At 38.9% G+C, this 11,374-nt stretch overlaps 1 pseudogene; it reads right to left on the bottom strand.

Moving 5' to 3' along the window:
* Positions 1-378: 378 nt before the first annotated feature.
* Positions 379-488, bottom strand: LOC113776600 (annotated as a pseudogene).
* Positions 489-11,374: the final 10,886 nt, after the last annotated feature.

Consider the following 11,374-nt stretch of genomic DNA (forward strand, 5'->3'; position numbering starts at 1 on the left):
AATACCCACAGGCCACCACTCTAGCTTGCCAAGTATTTTTTTTTTTCAGCAACTGAGTCTTTTGTGAAGTAGTCATGTAATTAAGATTGAAGTTTTAAAATCAAAAGTACATAATTCCACGAGTTGTAACTTGTAGATCCGATGAGTTGTAACTTGTAAATCAACTCGTGTTGGTATTTCTTCTGCCATTAAGGGATTATTTTTAGTTTTGTTTTTTGGGGGGTAGAGGTTGAAGAGCTTTTTGAATTCTTTTGGAGACCAATGCCCAGGAGAACGGAAATTGCTAAGTGTGCTCTACTATTCACGCATCATTTGATTTTATCCACCAATCTTTTTTCGAGTTGTATTTTAATACCTAACCCTACAACCAACACCAATAAAAAATTAGACCATCCTTTTTTTCTCATTTTTGTGTGTCACCCTTGCATAGTCTTTGCAAATCTTCTCTATATCGTTCCAATTTTATTGGATGTTCCAAAGGACAGACCATTCCTTTACATTGTATGATAAAGGGAAATGAGCACCTGAACCAAGATATGCATAATAATTTTTAATGTTTACAGTATAATTTGATATTTTTTCAATTGAAAAAGATAATTTTATTCATTATAATTTCAAAGATAACTTACAATTGTCCTCTAAAAATGACGATCATTTGAATTTAAAAAAAGTAGCGTTGCTCAAAAGACCACTAGAAAGGAGAAAACTTCTATGTCCTTATTCCTTCTTTCTTGCTAAATTATCATGGATGTTCTCAGCATCTCTGCACCCCAAAATCAAGTTCTGATCAATTAAATGTAAATCCTCCTATTTCATTCTCACAGCTATGGTAAATAGATTTTTGTACCAAGCACCTTCGCCCAAAAATTTAAAAAAAAGACCCAATTAGTCCCTTATTTTTTAGAAAAGATTTTTTCATGCCCCATACTTACAATGGTATAAAATAAGAGTAAATCTTTTATATACTGATGATGTATTCACTATCACGATTGGATATACGACACATATGCAAAATTTGAGTTTCAAATTCAAATTCGGATTACATGTTATGCATCTAATGGTAAAAGTGTATATGCTGTCGCTGTATAGAAAATTAATTCATAAAATAATGCCTTATATTTTGGAAATATACCACTTTAATCCCATAAATCAAATTCGATCAACTCTCCAGCTAAGAATTGCATACCCCAATCACACGCTTAATATATTAGGGGCAAAATCGAAAGGTAAAACTCTTCCCCTTTAAAATTAAATGAGGAAATGACCAACTTTGTCCCTCACATATTTGAAAATATTTTCTTTCATGCATCACATTCAAAGGAATGCAAAACCATCCCTGTCATTTTGAACATGTACCAATTTCATCCCACAACCAAATCTAAATCAACTTTCCACCCGAGAACATTCAGCCTGACCATGTCTCTATATATTTTCATACCCAACCAAATGTAAATCATCTCAAGGCCTATTAGTCAACCAAATGACGAAGACAAAAGTAGATGTCGCACTAGAATCTCGTTGCTTCACTAGTTAATGCATGTTGATTATTTGAAGAAAATATGAACAGGAAAAATTCGTCTATGAATCTGTTGATAAAACAACAGATGAGAGCAGTGTAAAAGTAGAGCAAGCGAGAAAAAAAAAAAGTAAACATCATTGAAACATAGGAGAATTTTATCTAGCTTTTACAAATTACTACATCAACAATTTGCAGCCGAATTTTTCTGGCTTGGTGGCTATGCATTACTATTTCCTTCAAATAATGAAACATGTATCAGTCAGCGAAGCAACCAGGTTTAATTCGCCGTTTGCTTTTGTTTTGGTCATTTAGTTGATTAATAGCTGTAGACACCAAATTTTTAAATAATTTGTATGTTGCATCTAATTCATGATTTGGTTTTAGATTGTCTGCATTTTAGTTGTTACCTTTTTATTTGTCTTTTATTTGCTAATTATTTGTCATATTAATTTTGTTCACGTTTTAGTTTTAGTTTTAGTTTTAAGTTTTAACGTAAAATTTGTGAAAAAGAGGAAATTGATGAAAAATGGAAAATTGTGTTTTGTTGATTCTAGTTTATTTAGTTTCTACCCAATGTTAATTAAATTACTTTTTTTGTTGTTTTTGTTGTTTGTTATCTATTTTTATTATCAGTTTTATTCAATTAATTTCAAAAAGAAAAAAAGAGGAAAAACCGAAAAAATCACAATTCTATTTCTGCCGGTTCCATTTCCACTTCTCAATCTAGCACCTTCCATTGTTATTGCCGACTCCACTCCACTCACAATACCTTAATATATACATCCCACTACGCTACATCATTTCCTTCTGGACTTCAATACTCAACTTCCTTCAACCGTGCACCATTTCCTCTACACACCACCACACCTCAAACACAACCACTTCACTTCATACCCTTACCTCGTGATCATCGATTGAGAGGGAGAGAGCTGCAACCTGCAACCGAGAGAAAAAAAAAGAAAGGAAGCGTGCGAGCTGCGAGTCTTCGGTTCTGTCCGTAAGCTTGAGGGAAGAGACAGTGCGTGAGTTGCTACTGCACTCTCCACTTTCACTTCAACCAGCTGCAATCCATCTCCAATCGCAACACCACCACACCTGCAACCACCGGCAACCAAGACGGCAGCCAATCATCCATCGCGTGCGTGATTTAGCCGTGAGGAGAGTAAGACAACTTCAGCTTCTGCCGCGTGAGTAAGCTTCCAGTAGAGGTAATTTCTGGACTGAAACCAATAGATTATAGGTTGATTAAGCTGTATATGGACTTGCATGTGAGGTTGGAGTGTCCGGATGAGGAAATCAAAGAAAAGGAAAATCTGATTTTTGATGAAAACAGTTTTGCCGAGGAGTTGAAACAGAAATGCAGCTTTAATCTTGTTTCTTTGGAGTAATCTGAGCTTTTAAATGTTGTTAACTAACTAAGAACTAGGTGATTAAGTCTTGCATGAAGTTAGTTAGTTCGGATTAAACTAGAAAAGAAGAGATGAAACAGAATCGGCTAGCCTGCAAGCTCATCCGAGAGTGGCCGAACAACTTGCTGGTTGATTGATGAACTTTTGGTAACAACTGAGCCGAATCTGGACTGGAAATGCTAGTTAATTAGTTCAGTAGTTGTGCATGTGAGATTTAAGTGCCAATACAAGGTTTTAACCGAAGGAAAATTTTGTTTATGACTGAGTAAAAACTGGAAAAATTGAGTTAGGAAACTAAAATGCAGCATGCCTTATGTTCGGCACACTTGAGACTTTTTGAGTGTTTGAATTGCTTAATGTATTTGAGAAATGTTTTTTTTTACTTGGGAGATTTGGTTAGAGATGATGTGCTCAAGTCCATTGGTGTTTAAAAATCTGTTTTGGTTTTTGCGTTTGTTTTTGAAAGCAAGTCATGGACAAAGTTTCTGTTTGGCCGATGCAAGATTCAATGAACAAAAGCTGCACGCATGTTGTTTTTTTTGTTCTCTTAGATTTGCTTATGATATTGCTTTAAATTTCTTGTTTGTTTGGATCATGTTGGTGGTATAGTTGGTAGCTTGGTCAAAAGTTGTGTTGTGGGATCAAAGATACCTAGTCTAAGCCACACTTTTGAATAAAAAATCTGGTGTTTGTATAGTGAAGAAACTTGCGGCTTTCTTTCTTTCTTTTTGTTGCTGTTCTGCCGTTTAATTCTGCTCTTGTTGGTCAAACTTCAATTCTGGTTTCTATCTTGCAATAAAGTCGTATGTCTAGTCAAGGAGTGATAGTTCAAATCCTGGCATTTGGGGGATAATGTTTGCATAATAAATTCAAAGAAAGGCTCGGCTAGAATGGTATAGAAAATCTAAAGAATTGCTGAATCTTTTGCAGAAAATTCACTTGTATGTTTTCCCATTTCATTTGTATGAAGTGTGCATGAAAATTTTCTTCATTTATGGCTCTTGCATACATGATAAGCTTGGTAGAAGTTGGAGTTTGAGTTCTAGTGAGATGTTTGTGTGAATTTGTTGGGTAAAGTTTGCTGAAATTTAAGAGCATGAGCAACGTTGTAGAAAGCTTCAATAGAAATTCGTATTGCAGAGATTTGTCTCGTATGCATGCATGAAGTAAATTCTAAAAATTGCACTTTGATCCCCAAGTCTCCCCCTGTTCCACTATGACCCGACAAATAGAATAATTTCTTCAATTGGATCCCTGTGATTTTGCAGTAATGCTACAAAGGCCCACCAATACTCTAAATTCTGGCAATTGGATCATGAAATAGCTGAATTTTAACTTTTGCTTGACTTTCCTTGGCTCTTGGACTTTCAAAATTCCTAAAATGTCTCAATTGACTTTGTTTGATTAGATTAGTGGTTGCATTTGGGTCCTTGGTTCGCGATTGAGTCCTAAGTTTATTACAATTTGAACAGTTGTTTGGCATTCTATCGTTTGGAAATCTTTGAGACTCTTGAGCGTTTCATTTGGACTTGAATGACTTCATGTGCTTGCAATTAGGTCCTAAAACAACGGCAACGTAACTTCCATGACTACCTTAGTTCTACCATGGCTCAATTACTTGAATTATTTGATTAACCTTGCCGTTCTAGAATCTTAATTGCTTTTGTTTGCTTTGACATGATTTTGGGTAAGACGTTTAGCGAGTTTTAGGATACATTTTGAGATTCAATAAGTTTTAATAGATTTTTTTTTAGCTTGGATTTGTGTTCTAATCACATTTTTTGCATTTGATTTTTATGGGTCTCATCTTAAGTCATCAATTTTGGTACTTTATTTTACTCTCTTTCAGAAATTTTCAGTCCCTCTAATTAAGTCCCTCTTGCATTAATTGCTTTGTACATGGTTGGTTTGTCTATGTAAATACTTTAATTGACTCATTTTAGTGTTTAACTTTCATTTTTCATATTTAATTTTTTGTTTCATGTGATTATTTGATAATTTAAGTGGTACCTTGACCTTTTTATTATTTTGGAGGGTAAGTTAGTAATTTCACTACGTTAGGGCGTCACTTCAAGGGAGGTACACTCTATCCTTCATTTGCATTTCATTTGACCCTACGTGCTCCTACGTGTTATGTGAATATGCATGCCTACTCCGCTTTCCTTACCTCCTTGCGTGCATTTACTTGCTTTTACTTTTATTTAAGTTTTATGGGGTATGCGTACACCTCTTGGCTTGTAATAGATAGGGCTCGAAGAGCATTTGGTCCATTTTCCCTTCCCCTTTATGCTTTTATGGGGTATGTGTACACCTCTTGGCTTGTAATAGATAGGGCTCGGAGAGCATCTGGTCCACTTCCCCTTCCCCTTGCTTGTTTTTGTTGCTACATGTTTAATTGCTTTATTAGGTTCTTGCATCTAGTTGAGCATGCTAAGTGTTATGTGCTATGTGTTTATAAGTGTTTGGCATGTCTACTCGCTTTCCATAGCCATGAATGAATGTGATGGACGGATGTACGTTTCCACTAGTCCAACGCTAGTCGGAATCCATAGAATGGGCTAGTCCAACGCTAGACCCTTAGGGACTTCCCCTCGTTAGTACATATTTGCGTGTTCATCACATGTCATGCAATTTTCTTAACTTAGCATTTGGCATGCTCCTTGAAACCCTTTTTCCCTTCATTTAGGATTTTTGCATTTCATACTAGTTATAGGGTTCATTTGCTTGAGAGTCCCCTTAAATATGGGATATAGACGAGTGTGGCTTTTTATAAGCCTTAGCACGCTTGTATTCCCTCTATAAAAGGGCAAATTGAGTCACGATTTAGGTCTCCCCGTACTCAGTATGCATGAATTCCCTAGGTCCATGCATCCATTATCCCATTTTTACCCTCATTACACTTTCACTTTGCACACGTGCACTTTTATAATCCTCACTTGCACACGAACGCTTTTATCATTACTTGTACACATGCACTTTATATTATCATTTCACATATCATACCTTGCTCACTCACGTGCACATTTTTACTTACACATTCTTGTCTTTTATTTACTTTTTTTTTCAAACTCATGTCCTCACATTGCATACATGCATTTCATTCATTTGCATCCCACTCGCATTATTCGTGACCTCTCCAAAGGGTCATTATTGGGCTTCACAATTAATGTGATTGGCGCCATTCAACCTTTGAAGAGAAATTTCCCCCAATACCCCTAGGTCTAGGGTTTGCATTCATATAGTACATCCAAATGTAATAAATTTTTTGGTTAAAACAAGAAAATATTTGATTAAATCACGCAACTAGCCTTGGCTAGGTCAAAGGGGTGCCTTGGATTTTTATCCTTGCCTTCCCCTTCGTCAAATGTGACTCCCGAACCTTTTTCGTTGGTTTACGTGGATTAGGAGTCGTTTAAAAGGGGTTTCTTAATACTTTTTCCTATTTTTCTTTAAAAATTCATTTTTTAGGTGACTTGGTACACCCTAACTCATTACCAAGTGGCGACTCCGATTTTTTTATTTCAAAAACCCTTTTTAAACTATAATTTTGGGTCAAATCGTCGCATTTTCAAAAGTCCCATTTAGACCCATTTTTATTTTTATCAAAAAAAAATTCACTTTTTCCAAACCAATAAAATCCCAAAAGCAATCATTTTATTTTTCCAAAAAAATGGGGCGCGACAGTTGGCGACTCCACTGGGGACTTTCGAGAGTCCGAGCAAATTTGATTTAATCAACCATTTTCTTCTTTTAACCTTTTCATATATCACATTTGGGTGTTTTAGGGTTGCATTTTTTTCCTTTTTTAGGATTTTTTTTGCATTTCACGCGTATCCAACTACTCCCTCGCTCGTGAATGTATGATTGGTTAATTGGATGTATGTGTACTTGTTTATCCCGCGCTTGCATTGCATCTGGGTGGGGGACATCACCCTAGAGCCTCGTGTTGGGTTCTTGATCCCTCCCCTCCAAACGAGCACTAGCATACGAGCATACGCTTTAATTTTTTTCACCCTTCATTTATTTTTCTTTTAGTGGCTTGTCACGCCACTCCACCCTATTAGGATTAGGTGACTCACTTGGACATGTGATCACGACACGATGTGTGTGTAGCATGTTCCAATGGGTCACTCAATCTTCCGCTTAAAGCTATTGGTTGATAGCCTTTAGCTTTTGGTCGAAGATTGAAGTTTTGATAGATTCACTCAAACACGTAGCCGTGACACGATGTGTGCGTAGCGGTGTTTGGGGAATCGCTCGAGCCACCGACAAAGAACCTTGGGATTGATGACCCTTGGTTTCTAAGTCTGAAGGCTCGGGGGCCTATGACCTATCGAGTCTAGATGCATTAGTAAGCCAAGCCTCATGCATTCATATTAGAATTGCCTAGGGTAGAGTTAGCCATTATCCTGAACTAGGGACACTATTCACGAGGGGAGGGGTCCCAACCCTCTTTTCTTATTTATCTTTATTGCCTTTCATATTATCTATTTGTCCAAATGTGTTATGTGATTATGTGTTGAGCTCACGTTTCCTTGTTTTTTGTTTTTGGCATTCACAAACATTAAGAAATAAGAGGTCTGGCATGACCTTCTTTTAAGACCTACCCTTGTAGATAGGCTATTGCACGTTTGACAAATTATGGTTTATTTTGTTCATAAATTCATAATGCCATACCGTTTTAGGCCTACCCTGGCAAATAAAGGGTTCCTTAGGTCACGTTTCATTTCAAATTGCATATTTTATTGTTTTAATAAAATGGCATTATGCATAAACCCTAGAAAGGGAACGCCACGTAGGGAATCCCGTTTTAGGAATAAAACCAACCCTTTTGTGTCCCATGGGTATTTAACCCTTCAAGGGACTGCACGTTTAAGTTATCGCATAACTGGAGGAATGAGACTCGTAGGTAAGGTAATTGACAAACTACCCTCTTCATTATCAGATGGCTTGCCCTCGCCGCATCTACCAATTGTTAATACCGTCAACTGAGGTTCAACAATGGCCCACCTTCATGTTACCTAGTGAATTGAATCAAGTAGCCCAATTTTTAGGACCAATTGGAGACTTTAAGCAGATCAAATCCAACAATTATTTGGTAGAGGCTTTAGTTCATCTTTGGGACCCCGAGTGTACTGCTTTTAGAATAGGCAATAGGCAAATGACTATAACACTCGAAGAAGTAGCTGGCCTCCTTGGTTTACCCACACGAGGAACTGCCTTGGTGTTTCCATTTGCTTCCGACAAGGCCGAATTTTGTCAAATTATAGGATTGAAAGAGTCCGTGCTACGAAGGTCAGATCAGGGCGTCGCTGTGAATATTCTGTTTGAACGATTTGCGCCACGCGATGGATTCGAGAGGCATGTGACGGATTTTGTGTTCACTTCCAAAGCCGTATGGGAGCGCAAAAGGCTACTAGTATATGGGGTAGTTATGGCTGGGACCTATCTCTTTCCGCGAAAAGATCAAAAGATAGCCTTCAAATCAGCAAAAATTGTGAATGACCTTCTCTTAGGAATTCAGGGTAAGCAATGCTCTATAGTCCCGACCATTCTCGCAGATATTTTCTTAGCTTGTACTGGTTGTCGAAAGGGAGAAAAGTTTTTCCATGGGGCGAACTTGGTTTTATACATATGGGCTACGGAACATTTTAAGAGACAAGCATCAGTTGCCGATAGTTTGCCGGTGGTTGGATATAATTGGGTAATCACACATCCCAAAAGAGTCAACGAGGGAGATCTACCTAAGAACGCATCCGAATGTGTGGATTACTTGGAAACATTGCAAGATTTCAACATTAGGTGGGTATTAGATTGGACAGACTGCTTTGAGCCGATACTTCGCACTAAGGAATCCGAACGTGTTCTCTTGCTGGGAACTCAAGGAATCATCTCATATACCCCGAAAAGATTTCTCAGACAACTAGGTCGCATTCAGGGGCCGCCACCGATTTCCGAGTTTAGTGAAGTCACCATTTTCTTTGATCAGGGGGTATGCCCAAAAGAGATCCCTATGAAGAGCCAAATCAATGAATCTTGGAGAACAATATCCGACGATAGAAGCATTCGTTATCTTCCGGAGCTCAAACAGAAGGGGGTAATGACCGCACCATACGAGGATTGGTTGAAAGATTCCACCACGCAAGGGTTGCAACGTGAGTCGTATGAGGAAATTGAGAAGCTGAGAGCCATCATTAAAGCCAAGGACATGGAGGTGGTACAGTTGAAGAAATCCATCGAAATGCACAAAGGAAAGGCAGAAGAAAACAAGAGGTTATATGAGAAGGAGCGAGAAAGGCGCCAAGAGATGAAGCGGAAATGTGGGGAATTATATGATCAAGCCGAACGTGTCCAGATGCCATATGCTAGAGAAAGTAAAGACTCTGTACTAGATAGGCTTAGGAACTTTGGTGATCTTGTACGAAATCGCCTTCGCAATATGATGTAAACAGATGTATTTGGTTTTTGCAATGAATCCCTTTTCACAAAGTGTTTGTCAAATAACAGGTTTGATTAATGGGTCTCATTCCGAAAGTGTTGCATCATGCTAGGCCTACCCTTGGCACAAAAAGGGTTCCCCAAATAGGACATGCATCCGAATTGTTTAAATAATTACTAACTCATGTCTTTTTCTTTTTTCTCTTTTTGAATAAATTGCAGAAATTCAGTAATCATTGGTTTATCTAAAGGAGTTCTTTCTTCATTTCAGGTAAATTTCAAAATAGCTTTTCGGAAAAGCCCCATTATTACGCGATCCCGAAGTAAGGCCCAAAGGAATCGTGTAAACATGAGTACTCAACCAGAATCATCCGATAAGGCCGTTGCCACTACCCAACCGGAAGCTGCAAGTCCTGGGGTTCAGTTGACAGAGTTACTCACAAAATTTGGGGAAATGGCGTCAGAAATGGCCGCTCAGAAGAAGTTGATTGACGAGCTTGTTAGTAGCGGAGTGCAACCTGAGCCTGTACCCGCTACACAACCACAATCCGAACCATTTGTTATTCCGCCATTTCAAACCACCTTTGAGGGAACTTTTAACCCGCAATATGCTTTTACTCAAAATCCTCCTTTCTACCCTCCTTATGGTCAAGGATTTCAGCCTCAAAGCGACCCAAACATGCATCAGAACCCACCAGCTTTTTATCAAACCACCGCAGAACCCGTGATACCGGAGCACACTTTTCAAAATAAGCCAGAAATGGGAGAGTCGTCTACCCAGATTGATATGAAACTACTTAAACGCTTGGATCGTTTTGATGAATTCATCCGAAAAAGCCAAGGTTTAAGCAACCAAGGGGTGTTGGATTATGATGATTTGTGCCTGTTTCCGAACGTGCAATTGCCAGTGGGGTTCAAGACCCCTAAATTCAACAAATATGATGGAACAAGCAACCCTAAAACGCACCTGCGCTTGTTTGCTAACAAGTTGGGCAAGCCAGTGGATGACGAGAATTTGCCGTTGAGATTATTTCCAGAAAGTTTAGAAGGGGATGCGCTTGACTGGTATTCCAACCTAAAGCCGGAGGAAGTGAAGACCTGACTCGATCTGTCCAATGCCTTCATTAGACAATATGAGTATAACTGTGAGCTAGCGCCAACTCGGACTACTCTGGAAGGAACGAAAAGGCGACCATCTGAAGATCATAAGACATATGCCAAGAGATGGAGAAAGATAGCTGCGAAGGTGGAGCCACCGATGACTGAGGATGAAATTATTCGCACATTCATAAAGGCGCATGATCCTCCATATTTTGAAGAAATTTTCCGTATGACTGGTTGTTCTTTTGCTGCAATTGTAAATAAATTGGAAGAGTTTGACGACTTTGTGAGAGCCGGGAAGATTGTCAATGTCTCTGCCCTGAAATCTCAGTTGGATGCTTTACAAGGTCAAGGAAGCAATGTGAAAAAGCCGCCGTTCAAAAAGAAAGAGGGGGATGCAACATTTATTTGGAATCAAAACCCTTCACCCAGACCCCGATACCAACACAGCCCAATCTACCAACCCCATTACCCTTACTACTCAAATCTGCATCCTGTATATACTACCAACATCCACCACCCTCGACCTCGCCCAAGCTATCCAAACCCACCTTCAGCCCCTTTTCAAATTTCCCAACCAAATCCACCTCAAAACCGACCTCGCCCTCCATATAACCCAAGATTTCTTCCACCAAATAGACTTGTTTACAACCATCCTCAACCTCCTGAACCTTACAACCGACCACCTAGCCGTACATTCACCAATTTAGGCAGGCCTCTGGACCAATTGTATGACCAGTTGAAGGCCGCCGGGAAAATTGGTACAGTACCCCCTCCTACCTACCCATATGGCATGCCCGCGTGGTATAATCCACAAGCTGTCTGCGCTTATCATTCTGGGGCCCCCGGACATGCCACCTTTGATTGCAAGGCGCTTAAGCATAAAATCCAAGATATGGTTGAAGCC

The sequence above is a fragment of the Coffea eugenioides genome, chromosome 6 (assembly GCF_003713205.1).
Source record: "Coffea eugenioides isolate CCC68of chromosome 6, Ceug_1.0, whole genome shotgun sequence".
NCBI classification, from domain to species: Eukaryota; Viridiplantae; Streptophyta; class Magnoliopsida; order Gentianales; family Rubiaceae; genus Coffea; species Coffea eugenioides.